The sequence below is a fragment of the Somniosus microcephalus genome, chromosome 1, assembly GCF_052327205.1.
Source record: "Somniosus microcephalus isolate GS21.2 chromosome 1, FLI_Smic_1.0, whole genome shotgun sequence".
Lineage (NCBI taxonomy): Eukaryota > Metazoa > Chordata > Chondrichthyes > Squaliformes > Somniosidae > Somniosus > Somniosus microcephalus.
The window spans coordinates 453,862,196-453,874,407 of record NC_140987.1 but is presented as its reverse complement, the minus strand read 5'-3'; positions in this window follow the sequence as shown (position 1 = coordinate 453,874,407).

Below are 12,212 nucleotides of genomic sequence, written 5' to 3'. Positions count from 1 at the left end.
CGCTGCTTCTCGCTGGTCTTAACGACCACAACCTGGGCTCGCCAGGGGCTGGTGCTGCCCTCAATAATCCCTTCTTTCAGGAGCCGCTCCACTTCGGTTTTAATGAAAACCCTGTCCCCGGCACTGTATCGCCTGCTCTTTGTGGCGATGGGCTTACAGTCGGGGGTGAGGTTAGCAAACAGTGGTGGGGGGGTGACTCTGAGTGTGGAGAGGTTGCACCTGGTGCGCGGTGGGCAATTTGGAAGCTGCTGGCTGCGGACTGTGAGTGGGGGTAGGGGTCCACCGTACGCCATCGTAACACTTTTAAGGTGGCACTGAAAATCTAACCCCAGCAGGACGGCAGCGCAGAGGTCAGGCAGGACCAGAAGTTTAAAATGATCGTACACGGTCCCGTCTACTACGAGTGTCACCACGCAGTAGCCGCCGATGTCCGCCGACTGGGACTCGGAGACCATAGAAATCCGCTGTTGCGCAGGCAGGACTGGGAGAGAGCAACGCCGCACCGTGTCGGGGTGGATGAAGCTCTCCGTGCTCCCAGAGTCAAAAAGGCAGATTGTATCGTGACCATTTACCTTAATGTCCATTGTGGAACTGGCCAGTTGGTGCGGTCTCGCTTGGTCCAGTGTAACGGATGCCAGCGTAGGGGTCGGTGTGTCGCTGCGGGTATCAGATGAGGCGGTGTCGGGGGCCTGCTGCGTCCCGGCTGTCATCCAAGATGGCGGCGTCCATGATCCCCATGTGGCTGGAGGCGTCCAAAATGGCTGCTGTACCGGTGATTCGCACACGGCCGGGGAGGTCCAAAATGGCGGCCCGCATGGCCCACACGCGGCGCTGCTGGGGTTCGGGGTGGCTTTGGCCCTGCAGACGCTAGCGTAGTGTCCCTTCTTCCCGCAGCCCGAGCAGATCGCGTTTTTCGCCGGGCAGCGCGCTCTGGGGTGTTTTGCCTGGCCACAGAAGTAGCATTTCTGGCCTTGGGGCACTGCTGTCTGGCCTTGGGACACTGCTGCGGTAGTTGGGCCGTTGTTGGGGTGTGGCTGGGGTGGCACGGCGCTATGAGGCAGTCCTACCATGTCCCAGGCTGTCATTCCCCGCGGCGTCCACGGTGCAGAGGAGTAGGCATCCATGCCCTGGTAGGCTGCATCCAACGATAGTGCGAGTTCAGAGGTCTTGTTGAGGTCGAGGTTACTCTGCTCCAACAGTCGCTGTCGTGTGTAATTGGATCTGTGGCCCGCTACAAAAGCGTCCCGGATAAGTTCCTCTGTGTACACGGCGGCCTTTACATCCTTACAACCACAGGCCCGGCCAAGCACAGACAGTGCCTGAAGGTATTCCACGGTCGATTCCCCAGGTTGTTGTTTACGACTCCCCAGGAGGTGCCTGGCGTACACTTCGTTCACTGGGCGCGTGTACTGGTCCTTGAGGAGCTTGATAGCATCCGCGTACGAGGTCGCGTCTTGGATGACCGAGTACACTCGGTGGTTCACTTTGGAGGTCAGGACATCCAGTTTGTCCTCGTCCGATTTGATTGCTTCGGAGGCGGTCAGGAATTTTTCGAAACACTTAAGCCAGTGAGTAAACTTGGTGGATGAGTCCGCCTCCCGATGATCTAAGTCCAGGCATGCTGGTGTAAGGATCTTCTCCATTATAAAAATGTTGTTAATAAAATTGATGCGCTATCAATTACTCATAAAAGACTGAGAGTTAGAAGAGTAACGAAAGGCTTTTATTAACAACAGAATGGAGGTCTGCCTCGAGTGGTCGACCGGTCCAGGATACCAAGGGCTGGGGAGCAGTCACCTTTATACTAGGACCTGTGGGAGGAGTCAGCCGAGGCATGTCCAGGCATGTACACAGTGGAATACAAACAGGACAAACAGGAATACAAACAGTGGTTTACCACAGCTTCAGAGTGCATTGAAGTGTCAACCGCACAGTGGGGGACTGCAGTCACGTGCAGTCCAGACTGGGTATAGGTGATCATTTCCATTGATCATCATTTTTTCTTCTGGTTAAGCTGATGGAAAGATTAGCGGATTTATTGAATTTGAATTTCGCGGCTTGCCGTAATGGGATTGCGGACTGACACCCTCCAGGCTATGGATCTGCTATGATATCCACGACAATACTTCATCCAAATTGTAAGGCATGCTAATTTATATAGGAGTGGAAGAGTTACCATGACTACACAGACAAGCTTTAATACTTTCTTTGCAAGTGTAAAAAATAAAAAGGAAAAATAAAAGTGACGAGGCCAGGGATAAGGTTGGGACAGCTACCTTCTGTAGATTCGTGAATACGTGGCTAGAGGAATGGTGCAAGGGGGAGGGATTCAAATTCCTGGGACATTGGAACTGGCTCTGGGGGAGGTGGGACCAGTACATACTGGACGGTTTGCACCTGGGCAGGACCGGGACCAATGTCGTAGGGGGAGTGTTTGCCAGTGCTGTTGGGGAGGGTTTTAACAAAAATGGCAGGGGGTTGGGAACCTCTGCAGGGAGACAGAGGAAAGAGAAACAAGGATAGAAACAAAAGACAGGAAGGACAAAAGCAAAAGTAGAAGGCAGAGAAATCAAGGGTCTAAATGAAATAGGGCTACAGTAAGTAATAATTCTAAAAGGACTAAGAGTGTTTAAAAAACAAGACTGAATGCTTTGTGTCTTAATGCGAGGAGCATTCGTAATAAGGTGGATGAATTAGCTGCGCAAATAGGATATGATATAATTGGGATTACGGAGACATGGCTCCAGTGTGACCAAGGCTGGGAATTCAACATCCAGGGGTATTCAATATTCAGGAAGGACAGGCAAAAAGGAAAAGGAGATGGGGTAGCATTGCTGGTTAACGAGGAGGTTAACACAATAATAAGGAAGGATATAAGTGGTGCGCCGATAACAACCTGGCCCTTAACATCAAGAAAACCAAGGAAATCATTGTGGACTTCAGGAAGTCTAAAGGCAGAAGTCACACCCCCATCCACATCCATGGGGCTGTGGTGGAAAGGGTGGACAGCTTTAAGTTCCTCGGAGTCCACATCACGGAAGACCTCTCCTGGTCCCTCAATACCTCCTCTTTGGTGAAGAGGGCCCAGCAGCGCCTATATTTCCTAAGGAGGCTGAAGGGATGTAACCTGTCACCCCTGATCCTCTCTAACTTTTACCGCTGCACAATAGAGAGCATCCTGACGAACTGTATCACAGTGTGGTATGGCAGCTATAGCTCCTGTGACCGGAAAGCCCTGCAGCGGGTAGTCAAAACTGCCCAACGCATTACCGGCACCCGGCTACCGACCATAGAGAACATCTACCAGAAACGCTGTTTACAGAGGTCACTGACCATCATCAAAGACCCTACCCACCCCAGCCACAGTTTGTTCGCCCCCCTGCCATCTGGGAGATGCTACAGATGCATTCGCACCTGAAGGACCAGATTTAGGAACAGTTTCTTTCCCAGGGCTGTCATCCTACTGAACTCTACAAATAAACTCTAAAGCCTGCACATCTGCCAATGCACTTTATTATGTTTATGTTTATGTATTACAAGCCAAATGAATGTTGAATGTTAAATGTCTTAATCAAAATGTACACTCTCGGGAACCGCAAGCCTACATTTCGTTGTACTGCACTTGTGCACTAACAATGACAATAAAGTTGCTTATTATTATTATTATTATATTATTAGCTCTGATGATGTGGAATCTGTATGGGTAGAGCTGAGAAATACCAAGGAGCAGAAAACGTGAGTGGGAGTTGTACACAGACCCCCAAACAGTAATGCGGAGGTCGGGGAATGCATTAAATGGGAAATTAGAGATGCGTGCAATAAGGGCACAGCAGTTATCATGGGTGACTTTAAACTACATATAGATTCGGCTAACCAAATTAGTAACAATACTGTGGAGGAGGAATTTCTAGAGTGTACACGGGATGGTTTTCTGGACCAATATGTTGAGGAACCAACTAGAGATCAGGCCATCCTAGACTGGGTGTTATGTAATGAGAAAGGATTAATTAGCAATCTTGTTGTGCGAGGCCCCTTGGGGAGGAGTGAACAGAATATGATAGAATTCTTCATTAAGATGGAGAGTGAAATAGTTGACTCAGAGGCTAGGGTCCTGAATTTAAATAAAGGAAAATACGATGGTATGAGACGCGAGTTGGCTAGGATGGATTGGGGAACGTTACTTGAAGGGTTGATGGTGGATAGGCAATGGCAAACATTTAAAGATCGCATGGATGAACTACAGAATTTGTTCAATCCTGTTTGGCATAAAAATAAAACAAAAAAGGTGACTCAACCGTGGCTAACAAGGGAAATTAGGGATAGCATAAGATCCAAGGAGAGGACATATAAATTGGCCAGAAAAAGCAGCAAACCTGAGGATTGGGAGCAGTTTAGGATTCAGCAAAGGAGGACAAAGGGATTAATTAAGAGGGGGAAAATAGAGTATGAGTGTAAGCTTGCAGGGAACATAAAAACTGACTGTAAAAACTTCTATAGATATGTGAAGAGAAAAAGATTGGTGAAGTCAAGAGTAGGTCCCTTGCAGTCAGAATCAGGGGAATTTATAATGGGGAACAAAGACATGGCTGACCATTTAAATACATACTTTGGTTCTGTCTTCACAAAGGAGGACACAAATAACCTCCCAGAGAGGTCGGGGAACATAGGGTCTAATGAGAGGGAGGAATTGAATGAAATCAGTATTTGTAGTGAAATTTTGTTAGGGAAATTGATGGGATTGAAGGTCGATAAATCCCAGGGCCTGATAATCTACATCCTAGGGTACTTAAGGAAGTGGCCCTAGAAATAGTAGATGCATTGCTGGTCATCTTCCAAAATTCTATAGAATCTGGAACAGTTCCCATGGATTGGAGGATAGCTAATGTAACCCCACGATTTAAAAAAGGTGGTAAAGAGAAAACTGGGAATTATAGACCAGTAAGCCTGACATCGGTAGTGGGGAAAATGCTAGCGTCCATTATAAAAGATGTAATAGCAGAGCACTTGGGAAACAGTGACAGGATTGGACAAAGTCAACATGGATTTACAAAGGGTAAATCATGCTTGACTAATCTACTGGAATTTTTTGAGGATGTAACTGGTAGAATACATAAGGGAGAACCAGTGGATGTGGTGTATTTGGACTTTCAGAAGGCTTTCGATAAGGTCCCGCATAAGAGATTAGCGTGCAAAGTTAAAGCACATGGGATTGGGGGTAAGGTACTGACTTGGATAGAAAACTGGTTGGCAGACAGGAAGCAAAGAGTTGGACTAAACGGGTCTTTTTCCGAGTGGCAGGCAGTGACTAGTGGGGTACTGCAGGGAACAGTGCTAGGACCCAAGCTACTCACGATATATATTAATGATTTGGATGAGGGAACTAGATATAATATCTCCAAGTTTGCAGACAACACAAAGCTGGGTGGGTGTGTGTGCTGTGAGGAGCATGCAGAGAAACTCCAGTATGATTTGGACAGGTTGGGTGGTTGGGCAGAAGCATGGCAGATGCAGTAAAATGTGAATAAATGCGAGGTTATCCACTTTGGTGGCAAAAACAGGAAGATAGATTATTATCTGAATGGCAATAGATTGGGAAAAGGGGAAGTGCAACGAGACCTGGGTGTCCTTGTGCACCAGTCGCTGAAGGTAAGCATGCAGGTGCAGCAGGCGGTTAAGAAGGCAAATGGTATGTTGGCCTTCATAGCGAGAGGATTCGAGTACAGGAGCAAGGATGTCTTGCTGCAGTTGTACAGGGCCTTGGTGAGACCACACCTTGAGTATTGTGTTCAGTTTTGGTCACCTTATCTGAAGAAGGATGGAGGGCGTGCAACGAAGATTCACCAGACTGATACCTGGGATGGCTGGAATGACGTATGAAGAGAGATTGGGTCGATTAGGCTTATATTCGCTGGAGTTTAGAATAATGAGGGGGGATCTCATTGAAACTTATAAAATTCTAACAGGACTAGACAGACTAGATGCAGGAAGGGTATTCCCGATGTCGGGGGAGTTCAGAACCAGGGGTCGCCGTCTAAGGATAAGGGGTAAGCCATTTAGGACTGAGATAAGGAGGAATTTCTTCACCCAGACAGTGGTGAACCTGTGGAATTCTCTGCCACAGAAGGCAGTTGAGGCCAATTCACTAAATATATTCAAGAAGGGGTTAGATATATTTCTTAAGGCTAAAGGGATCAATGGATATGGGGAGAAAGCAGGGACAGGTACTGAATTTGGATGATCAGCCTTGATCTCATTAAATGGCGGAGCAGGCTCGAGGGGCCGAATGACCTACTCCTGCTCCTAACTTCTATGTTTCTATTCAGCCTCAACAGCACTTTATCGTTTCTATAACTTATAGTTGAAAGCAGTATTTTAAAGAATATAAAAATGTATATTTACGAAGCAGCATTCATGCCCTGTAAAGGATGCTGTTCAAAATGAGAAATCCCGCGGGAGACGTCCATTCAGTAATGAGAATAGGCAATGCTGCAAATACTCCGCAGGTCAGGCAGCATCTGTGGGGAGAACAGAGGCTCTTGAGGTGTGGACCCTTCACCAGAACTGGAGGATATCAATGAAGGACAGCATTTAAAAAGGAACAGAATGGATGGAAGGGGGAGGGAAAAACACACAAACCCACACAAACACTCACACAGACAAATGCACACACTCAAACACACACAGACAAATGCAAATTTTAGAGAATTTTATCTACGAGGAAAGATTGGATAGGCTGGGGTTGTTTTCTGTGGAAAAGAGGAGGCTGTGGGGAGACCTAATTGAGGTGCATAAAATTATGAGGTACCTAGATAGAGTGGATAGGAAGTGTAATGATCAGTAACATGTCATTCTAGAATGGTACACTAGGTGGAGCTGTATGTTTAGTAGGGGGCTACCCACAAGGCAGTAGTCAAGATGGATGCCTGTACACTCGTCCACATGGCTGAATAAATGACTAGTCAAACTAGCTGTTCATAATGAAAACGTTTATATATTTATGAACATAACATGGTACCAAGATTGGTAATATCTGCTGAATATTGTGAAAAGCGACATGGAGAATTTGAAGCCACCGGAGGGTTTGAAACTCACGGAGAATGTCGAATGTAATTGGCGGACTTTCAAACAACAATTCGAACACTACATTGCCGCCATTGGGTTCGGAACGATGCCAGATGCAAGGAAAATAGCGTTACTGCTCATGGTTGCAGGCCCACAGGTGATAGAGGTATTTAATACGTTTGTATTTGATCAAGAGGAGGACAGAGAAAAAATGGACGATGTGCTAAAGAAGTTTGATACACATTGTTCTCCCAAAAAGAACGAGACCTATGAGAGGTACGTGTTCCATTCACGGAGACAGCAGCAAAATGAGACCTTTGATAGCTTTGTGACCGATCTGAAACTGAAAGCACAGACATGTAATTTCTCTGAACTGAAATCATCCATGATTTGTGACCAGATTCTGTTTGGTATTCATGATAAAAAAGTCTGAGAATGTTTATTGAGAGAAACCGAACTAACATTGGAGGATGCTGTGAAAATATGCCATGCCAGTGAGCTAGCTCAGAAGCACGCGAAGACTTTCAGTGAAATTAATAATAATGCGACTGTAATGAGTGACTGTGCTGCTGTCGGTGCTGAGTTCTATGAGGGGAAGAAACGTGAGCAGAACAGACATGCAAAGCAATCGGAGGATGGAACTTTTAATTGTAAACGCTGTGGTTACCAGCACCAGTCAAGACAATGCCCAGCATTTGGGAAAATGTGCACAAAATGTAATGGAAAGAATCACTTTGCCAAACAATGCTTTTCAAAAGTAAAAACAAAGAAAGGGCAACAAGTCAAAGTGATTGAGGACACTGATTTAAGTGAGACATTTTTTGTAGGAATGGTGTCATGTGACAATATAGAAAAGGATACAGAAAATGTGCAGCCCTTAGGAATGGACAATGCTGAACATAAAGTTAATGCAGTAAAAGACGACAAATGGATAATGCCACTGCAGGTAAATGGAGCATTAGTTACATTGAAACTAGACACTGGGGCAAAAGCAAACTTAATCAGTATGAGTGACATTAAAAATATGAAAGGAAAGCCCAAAATACAGAAAAAGTCAGTACTACTGAAGAACTATAATGGACAGAAAATAGATAGCTTAGGTGTATGCAGACTTAAAGTGACAGTCAAAGACAAAGTGCATCATCTCATGTTTCCTGTTGTGGCTGAAGGACTTGATTCACTATTAGGTGACAAAGCTTGTGAGGACTTAGGACTGGTCAAGAGAGTCTACCATATAAACTGTGCCATAAGCAGACCAGATGACTCGGTGGATTCTGTAGTGAGTAATTTCCAGGATGTGTTCAAACGATTTGGAGCTCTACCATTCACTTACAAGATCCAGCTAAAGGAGGATGCTCAGCCAGTGGTACATACTCCACAAAGAGTTCCAGCACCCCTGCGTGACCGGCTCAAGAAAGAACTGGACAGAATGACCACACTAGGAGTCATCAGGAAAGTCGAAGAGCCAACAGACTCTGGGTTAACTCCATGGTATGTGTAAAGAAAAAGAACAATGATCTAAGAGTATGCATGGATCCAAAGGACTTAAATGCAAACATAAAACGTGAACACTACCAGATTCCCAAGCGAGAACAAATCACCAGTGAAATCTCAGGTGCCAGATACTTCACAAAGCTCGATGCCTCACAAGGATTTTGGCAACTAAAACTAGATGAAGAGAGCACCAAATACTGTACCTTCAACACACCATTTGGCAGGTATTGTTTCCTCAGAGTGCCTTTCGGGATAATATCTGCATCTGAAATCTTTCATAGAGCGATGGAACACATAATTGAAGGTCTGGAAGGAGTTCGGGTCTATGTTGATGACATCATCATCTGGGGCTCCACACTGAAAGAACACAATGAGAGACTGACTAAACTGCTACAGAGCATATGCCGGAATGGACTGAAGCTCAACAAAGCCAAGTGTCAGTTTGGCGTCCAGGAAGTCACTTTCCTAGGAGATAATCTATCTGGTAAAGGAATAGAGCCAGATATGGAAAAAGTAAATGCCATACTCAACATGCCCCGACCCACTGACAAAAAAGGAGTGCTACGCATCATGGGGATGATAAACTTCATTGGAAAGTTCATTCCTAACTTGTCAGCAAAGACAGCCTGTCTGCGAGACCTGCTACATAAAACAAATGAGTTCGCATGGACAGAAAGACATGAACAAGAGTGGATGAACCTTAAAACAGTGCTGACAACCACACCTATACTCACCTTCTTTGAACCAATAAAGAGAATCAAAGTGTCAACGGATGCATCAAAAGATGGCCTAGGCGCGGTCTTGCTACAAGCAGAGGGTGAAGATTGGAAGCCTGTTGCCTATGCCTCCAGGTTTTTGACTGATTCTGAGTGTCGATACGCCCAGATTGAAAAGGAATGTCTAGGCTTGATAGTTGGACTAGAAAAGTTCCATGGCTACATATATGGACTTCCCACCTTCACAGTTGAGACAGACCACAGCCCTTTGGTTGCCATCATAAAAAAAAATCTAAGAAATCACACAGCACCAGGTTATAGTCCAACAGCTTTACTTGAAATCACAAGCTTTCGGAGCGCTGCTCCTTCATCAGGTGAAGTGGAGAGATGCATAAAAACACAGCTTATATAGTCAGAGAATAATGTCAGATGTTTACAGATTACTCAACATGCGGCCGGATGCGGCCGGACCTGCTGTGATTTCCAGCAAAAAAAATGTTTTTTGTCTGTTTTTTTGTTTTTCATACAGACCCCAGCATCTGCAATATTTGACCCCTTGTGACCCCACCTCATTTTTCTTTGATGTAATGTTTTCCTGACTAACCTGTTTGGACACCATTTACACCTTTGATTGCTGTGATTATCTCTCTGCTGAGGTGTGATAAATGGCAGTTAGAAAGATTACCTGTAAACATCTGACATTATTCTCTGACTATATAAGCTGTGTTTTTATGCATCTCTCCACTTCACCTGACGAAGGAGCAGCGCTCCGAAAGCTTGTAATTTCAAATAAAGCTGTTGGACTATAACCTGGTGTTGTGTGATTTCTTACATTTGTCCACCCCAGACCAACACCGGCGTCACCACACCATGGCTACTATCGACACCACAAACTGCCGGCTCAAAGTGGAGAGGATCTCCAAGAAGATCATGCATATTGACACAGACATCAAGTTTCTACAGAGATGCAAAAAAGCAGACAAGATCTCGAAAGGACTACAGATCACGAACCCACTCAAGTCGACCTACAACACAGACTGCGCTGAGAGACTCTGCCGTCATACCTCTCGCACACTCCTCAACCATCTCGTACACCAGCTCTACAGCAGACGCCGCAAGCTCGAAACCGAGATGGAGTCCATGTTCTCAGCCTGTGCTCAGGACACAGCAGACCAGCTACGAGATACCGCCAAACAGACGAGGCAACGGAACTATGCTGCCTACATGTACACCAAGAACAGGAAGCTTGAGAAACTTGGCATCACCAGCAGCAGCAACCAAGCCTCTCCCGGTACAACGGTTGAAACCACAGGGAAGTCCATCGTCAACCTGTCCGACCACACCCTTCAACCATACGAAATTGAAGTTCTCAGCCGAGGGCTCAATTTCTGCCCCACCACCAAAATGGACCCCATCGGTCTTGCGGCAGACACAGAGGAATTCTTCAGGAGAATGAGGCTCCGGGAATTCTTCCACAAATCCCAAGATGTCAGCAGCGAACACAATGAGACAATCAATGATCCGGAACAGCAGACAGAGGGATCCGCAGTGCAGCAACCGAAGAAGAAAGGGTCAAATTGCACCCCTCCGGAGGGTCGCTGCCCTAAGCTTGACATGTATGCTCAAGCTGTCAGGAGATGCATCAATGCCAGATTCATCAGCCGCACTCACAAGACAGTCCAGAATGTCACCCGTGCACAACGCAACGCCATCCACACTCTCAAGACCAACCGCAACATCATCATCATACAGAAGGAGGAGCCATCATCATACAGAACAGAATGGACTATTGCAAAGAAGCATACCGACAACTGGACAACCAGGAACACTACAGACAGTTACCCGCAGATCCGACCAGAGAACACACACGCCAACTCAACAGACTGATCAAGACCTTCGATCCAGACCTTCAAAGCATCCTACTCGCTCTCATCCCACGTACTCCCCGCGTGGGAGACTTCTACTGCCTCCCAAAGATACACAAAGCCAACACACCCGGACGTCCTATCGTATCAGGCAATGGAACCCTGTGTGAGAACCTCTCTGGATACGTCGAGGGCATCCTGAAACCCATTGTACAGGGAACCCCCAGCTTCTGTCGTGACACTACAGACTTCTTACAGAAACTCAGCACCCACGGACCAGTCGAACCAGGAACACTCCTCGCCACAATGGACGTCTCGGCACTCTACACCAGTATCCCCCACGATGACGGCATCGCTGCGACAGCCGCTGTACTCAACACCAACAACAGCCGATCTCCAGACGCCATCCTGCAACTCATCCGCTTCATCCTTGACCACAATGTCTTCACCTTCGACAACCAGTTCTTTACCCAAACACACGGAACAGCCATGGGGACCAAATTCGCACCCCAATACGCCAACATCTTTATGCACAAGTTCGAGCAAGACTTCTTCATTGCACAGGAACTCCAACCAACGCTATACACCAGATACATCAACGACATTTTCTTCCTATGGACCCACGGCGAAGAATCGCTGAAAAGACTACACGATAACATCAACAAGTTCCACCCCACCGTCAAACTCACCATGGACTATTCCTCAGAATCGGTTTCATTCTTGGACACACGAATCTCCATCAAAGATGGACACCTCAGCACTTCACTCTACCACAAGCCCACGGACAACCTCATGATGCTCCACTTCTCCAGCTTCCACCCTAACCACGTTAAAGAAGCCATCCCCTATGGACAAGCCCTGCGAATACAAAGGATCTGCTCAGACGAGGAGGAACGCGATGGACACCTACAGACGCGGAAAGATGCCCTCGTAAGAACGGGATATGACGCTCGACTCGTCGATCGACAGTTCTGACGGGCCACAGCGAAAAATCGCATAGACCTCCTCAGAAGACAAACACGGGACACAACCAACAGAATACCCTTTGCCGTCCACTACTTCCCCGGAGCAGAGA